This window comes from Saccostrea cucullata, unplaced genomic scaffold (assembly GCF_032062105.1).
Source record: "Saccostrea cucullata isolate Sc308-1 unplaced genomic scaffold, CSIRO_AGI_Scuc_v1 ctg13168, whole genome shotgun sequence".
NCBI lineage: Eukaryota > Metazoa > Mollusca > Bivalvia > Ostreida > Ostreidae > Saccostrea > Saccostrea cuccullata.
In genome coordinates, this window is record NW_026935170.1 from 1 (window position 1) to 6,405 (window position 6,405).

At 33.0% G+C, this 6,405-nt stretch overlaps 1 long non-coding RNA gene across 1 annotated transcript; it reads right to left on the minus strand.

Annotated features, from left to right (window-relative positions):
* Window positions 1-910: 910 nt before the first annotated feature.
* LOC134242084 (uncharacterized) lies at window positions 911-6,292 on the minus strand. The gene is made up of 4 exons (XR_009986800.1): window positions 5,734-6,292; window positions 5,010-5,156; window positions 2,301-2,422; window positions 911-1,723 (listed from the first exon to the last, which is right to left on the minus strand). It is a non-coding gene; the product is annotated as an uncharacterized LOC134242084 (long non-coding RNA).
* Between the last annotated feature and the right edge of the window lie 113 nt (window positions 6,293-6,405).

Sequence of the window (6,405 nt, forward strand, 5' to 3'; positions counted from 1 at the left end):
GTGCTTAAATGAAAATAAATCAATAAAATTAGTCAAATTAAGCATAAATCATGAAAGAAACAACAATATTTTTCAAGTTTTCTAAAAATTTCCTTAATTACATGTCTTCTACATAGCTAAATGTATGAAAAATGGATCCGCCAAGGGTGGAATACATGTTTTTCAATATTACATATTATTACATGTAAATATAATAAAGGTCAAATGTCATACATGCAGTTCAAGGTCATTACAATAATTTATGAAAAAAAATCAGAAGCCAAAGGTCACAACAGTTAAGATATCATCAAGTTGAAATTCTACCTGTCTGGTCAGCAGGTCTAAGGGAAGTAACTCTAAGTACAAAAACTAGAAACCATTAGAAAGTGAGTCGCAGCGAGTAATTCTGATGAAACTACAAATAGCGAAAAAAGAGAAAACATAGACCTTTGTGTAGCTACAACATAGAAACAACAAAACTACAAATTGATCACCCTGCAGCCAAGAAAGGGGGGGGGGGGGGGGGGGCAATCCAGAGGAACACACACACTACCAAACATGAGATGACAAGACAGAAAATGTCCTCCTTTCACTTGTCCATCACAAAAATTCCTTTTATGTGCCACCTTAATTATTTGAAAAAATGCCAAAAGTGCAAAAGTCCAAGAAACTAAGAAAAAATGAACACCAGGTCACTGTCCTACACTTCCATAATATACACAGATAGAGTAAAACATAATAAATACACAGTCACATGTACATGCAAAATACATACATAAATCTATTCATATATACAATCATTCATCTTAAGGACAATCTAATACATTTTCTTAACTTACCTTCCTCCTCTGACCATGTCAACTGTACAGGGCTTTACTAAATTCTATCTTCTCTTACCCCCCCCCCCCCCCCTTCTCTCTTCAAAAGACCCAAATCACCACTAACCCCATTACCGCAGTAAACTAATTCAAATTTTTGCTAAATTTTCTCTCGAAATGTCATCAATCTTCAAATAATTAGCTAAAAATAACATTTCATGACTTTCAAATCACTTTACAGTGTAAAAATTGGGGTCTCTATAGGGAAAAGACCACTAATTATTTTCCCATAGAACTCCATACAAACCTTAGGCCCTCTCAGTACTTTACTATGACAATTTCAGAAAAATCTTTAGCATCATTTCAAACTTTGTTCTAAGCCCTAACAAAAAATACTGAAAAAAATATATGGTCCCATTGCGTTTATAGGTCAAAATTGCAGTTATTTTCAACTTATAGAGATTCGCAGTAAATAACACGCGACATAAAAAATCAACCCCCACTCCTAAAATCTTCCCTGGTATTTCTATAGTTTCTGTAATATTCCCTCATCCCATCATTTATTTCAAAGGTCATTAATTTTACTTTAAAATGAAAACAATTAAATACCTGATTTCAGCCAATGGCGTAACGCCTACCCATTCAGTACTCTGTTTAATGTTCCATAACAAACAAAGCCATGTGTTCATCCGGGGATTTGGTGCTCTCATTCCTATACTTACATACTTACCTGTCCCAGAATTAGTCAATTGGGGTAATTTCAAAGACTATACACCTACCTGTGAACATGTATGAAATTTGAGTCCTGTGACTTCAGTGTATTGGATACTGTGACCATCTCAAATGATGACACCTTACTGCTACCAGCACAGTTCAAAGGAGTGAACGACGTCTGGGCCGGTGATGATATTTGGATATATTGGTGACTGTAATAAATAAAATATTTGTACAATGAATTGTTTTTGTGTTTTAATGTTAATAAAGTGATATTAAGTCAAAATTGAGTCAATAATTTCATAAGGGTGGATTCTACCCAGAATTAGGTAAAAAGCTCTAAAATTGGATAAATCATAGTTAATTAAGCAAAATTCAAAGGTTTTAAAAAGACTGATATAGAATTTTTTTTATGCTTATGCAAAGTAAATTATTTAAGACTCTGATATACTAATTGATTCTTATCTAATCCCTTCTATTGCTTAAGTATGTACAAAAAGGTTTCCCCACCCCCCAGTGAAAAACACTTAAAGAAATAGCAGGTGCCCCCTTTTATTTTTGTTTACAATTAATTTAGACAAGAGTAAATCAATCCTTTTGATAACAAATCAAAGTTCAATATCTATAGTCTTATACATTACAATCAGAAGCTACTTTTTGAATTTCATGCTAAGAAAAGGAGAATTTAAATATTTTTTTTTTAAAATTAAAGAAAAGCAAAAACTGACTTCAACCCCCAAAATGTACTATACAATAAGAGGCTGGAAAGTTAATAAATAAAAAATTTACCTGCAATATACAGAAAACTGTCCGACAAAATACATCGGGTGGGTAGGGAGTCTCCATTTTCTTCTTATATAGAGAAAATGCCCCTGCTGATCAGAGACCGAGCACTCCCGGGGCCAAGAAAGCTGAACGATGAAATTCCTCTAAAGTGCTTAAATGAAAATAAATCAATAAAATTAGTCAAATTAAGCATAAATCATGAAAGAAACAACAATATTTTTCAAGTTTTCTAAAAATTTCCTTAATTACATGTCTTCTACATAGCTAAATGTATGAAAAATGGATCCGCCAAGGGTGGAATACATGTTTTTCAATATTACATATTATTACATGTAAATATAATAAAGGTCAAATGTCATACATGCAGTTCAAGGTCATTACAATAATTTATGAAAAAAAATCAGAAGCCAAAGGTCACAACAGTTAAGATATCATCAAGTTGAAATTCTACCTGTCTGGTCAGCAGGTCTAAGGGAAGTAACTCTAAGTACAAAAACTAGAAACCATTAGAAAGTGAGTCGCAGCGAGTAATTCTGATGAAACTACAAATAGCGAAAAAAGAGAAAACATAGACCTTTGTGTAGCTACAACATAGAAACAACAAAACTACAAATTGATCACCCTGCAGCCAAGAAAGGGGGGGGGGGCAATCCAGAGGAACACACACACTACCAAACATGAGATGACAAGACAGAAAATGTCCTCCTTTCACTTGTCCATCACAAAAATTCCTTTTATGTGCCACCTTAATTATTTGAAAAAATGCCAAAAGTGCAAAAGTCCAAGAAACTAAGAAAAAATGAACACCAGGTCACTGTCCTACACTTCCATAATATACACAGATAGAGTAAAACATAATAAATACACAGTCACAATGCAAAATACATACATAAATCTATTCATATATACAATCATTCATCTTAAGGACAATCTAATACATTTTCTTAACTTACCTTCCTCCTCTGACCATGTCAACTGTACAGGGCTTTACTAAATACTATTTCACAACTATACACAAAGGCTGAAAGTTAATAAAAAGTCAAAGAATTCAAAATTACAGAAAACTTCCTAAATACATGAAAATAAATCAATAATCAATTCTGGCTCTTACACAAATTTTCTAAATTTTTATCATATAATGCTACACCCCTGCAAAATCTCAGTGCTTAAATGAAAATAAATCAATAAAATTAGTCAAATTAAGCATAAATCATGACAACAATATTTTTCAAGTTTCTAAAAATTTCCTTAATTACATGTCTTCTACATATAAAATGAAAAATAGCCAAGGGTGGAATACATGTTTTTCAATATTACATATTATTACATGTAAATATAATAAAGGTCAAATGTCATACATGCAGTTCAAGGTCATTACAATAATTTATGAAAAAAAATCAGAAGCCAAAGGTCACAACAGTTAAGATGTCATCAAGTTGAAATTCTACCTGTCTGGTCAGCAGGTCTAAGGGAAGTAACTCTAAGTACAAAAACTAGAAACCATTAGAAAGTGAGTCGCAGCGAGTAATTCTGATGAAACTACAAATAGCAAAAAAAGAGAAAACATAGACCTTTGTGTAGCTACAACATAGAAACAACAAAACTACAAATTGATCACCCTGCAGCCAAGAAAGGGGGGGGGGGGGCAATCCAGAGGAACACACACACTACCAAACATGAGATGACAAGACAGAAAATGTCCTCCTTTCACTTGTCCATCACAAAAATTCCTTTTATGTGCCACCTTAATTATTTGAAAAAATGCCAAAAGTGCAAAAGTCCAAGAAACTAAGAAAAAATGAACACCAGGTCACTGTCCTACACTTCCATAATATACACAGATAGAGCAAAACATGATAAATACACAGTCACATGTACATGCAAAATACATACATAAATCTATTCATACATACAATCATTCATCTTAAGGACAATCTAATACATTTTCTTAACTTACCTTCCTCCTTTGACCATGCCAACTGTACAGGGCTTTACTAAATTCTATCTTCTCTTACCCCCCCCCCCCCTTCTCTCTTCAATAGACCCAAATCACCACTAACCCCATTACCGCAGTAAACTAATTCAAATTTTTGCTAAATTTTCTCTCGAAATGTCATCAATCTTCAAATAATTAGCTAAAAATAACATTTCATGACTTTCAAATCACTTTACAGTGTAAAAATTGGGGTCTCTATAGGGAAAAGACCACTAATTATTTTCCCATAGAACTCCATACAAACCTTAGGCCCTCTCAGTACTTTACTATGACAATTTCAGAAAAATCTTTAGCATCATTTCAAACTTTGTTCTAAGCCCTAACAAAAAATACTGAAAAAAATATATGGTCCCATTGCGTTTATAGGTCAAAATTGCAGTTATTTTCAACTTATAGAGATTCGCAGTAAATAACACGCGACATAAAAAATCAACCCCCACTCCTAAAATCTTCCCTGGTATTTCTATAGTTTCTGTAATATTCCCTCATCCCATCATTTATTTCAAAGGTCATTAATTTTACTTTAAAATGAAAACAATTAAATACCTGATTTCAGCCAATGGCGTAACGCCTACCCATTCAGTACTCTGTTTAATGTTCCATAACAAACAAAGCCATGTGTTCATCCGGGGATTTGGTGCTCTCATTCCTATACTTACATACTTACCTGTCCCAGAATTAGTCAATTGGGGTAATTTCAAAGACTATACACCTACCTGTGAACATGTATGAAATTTGAGTCCTGTGACTTCAGTGTATTGGATACTGTGACCATCTCAAATGATGACACCTTACTGCTACCAGCACAGTTCAAAGGAGTGAATGACGTCTGGGCCGGTGATGATATTTGGATATATTGGTGACTGTAATAAATAAAATATTTGTACAATGAATTGTTTTTGTGTTTTAATGTTAATAAAGTGATATTAAGTCAAAATTGAGTCAATAATTTCATAAGGGTGGATTCTACCCAGAATTAGGTAAAAAGCTCCAAAATTGGATAAATCATAGTTAATTAAGCAAAATTCAAAGGTTTTAAAAAGACTGATATAGAATTTTTTTTATGCTTATGCAAAGTAAATTATTTAAGACTCTGATATACTAATTGATTCTTATCTAATCCCTCCTATTGCTTAAGTATGTACAAAAAAGTTTCCCCACCCCCCAGTGAAAAACACTTAAAGAAATAGCAGGTGCCCCCTTTTATTTTTGTTTACAATTAATTTAGACAAGAGTAAATCAATCCTTTTGATAATAAATCAAAGTTCAATATCTATAGTCTTATACATTACAATCAGAAGCTACTTTTTGAATTTCATGCTAAGAAAAGGAGAAATTAAAAATTTTTTTTTAAAAATTAAAATTAAGCAAAAACTGACTTCAACCCCCAAAATGTACTATACAACAAGAGGCTGGAAAGTTAATAAATAAAAAATTTACCTGCAATGTACAGAAAACTGTCCGACAAAATACATCGGGTGGGTAGGGAGTCTCCATTTTCTTCTTATATAGAGAAAATGCCCCTGCTGATCAGAGACCGAGCACTCCTGGGGCCAAGAAAGCTGAAAGATGAAATTCCTCTAAAGTGCTTAAATGAAAATAAATCAATAAAATTAGTCAAATTAAGCATAAATCATGAAAGAAACAACAATATTTTTCAAGTTTGCTAAAAATTTCCTTAATTACATGTCTTCTACATAGCTAAATGTATGAAAAATGGATCCGCCAAGGGTGGAATACATGTTTTTCAATATTACATATTATTACATGTAAATATAATAAAGGTCAAATGTCATACATGCAGTTCAAGGTCATTACAATAATTTATGAAAAAAAATCAGAAGCCAAAGGTCACAACAGTTAAGATATCATCAAGTTGAAATTCTACCTGTCTGGTCAGCAGGTCTAAGGGAAGTAACTCTAAGTACAAAAACTAGAAACCATTAGAAAGTGAGTCGCAGCGAGTAATTCTGATGAAACTACAAATAGCGAAAAAAGAGAAAACATAGACCCTCCTTTGACCATGTCAACTGTACAGGGCTTTACTAAATTCTATCTTCTCTTACCCCCCCCCCCCCCTTCTCTCTTCAAAAGACCCAAATCACCACTAAC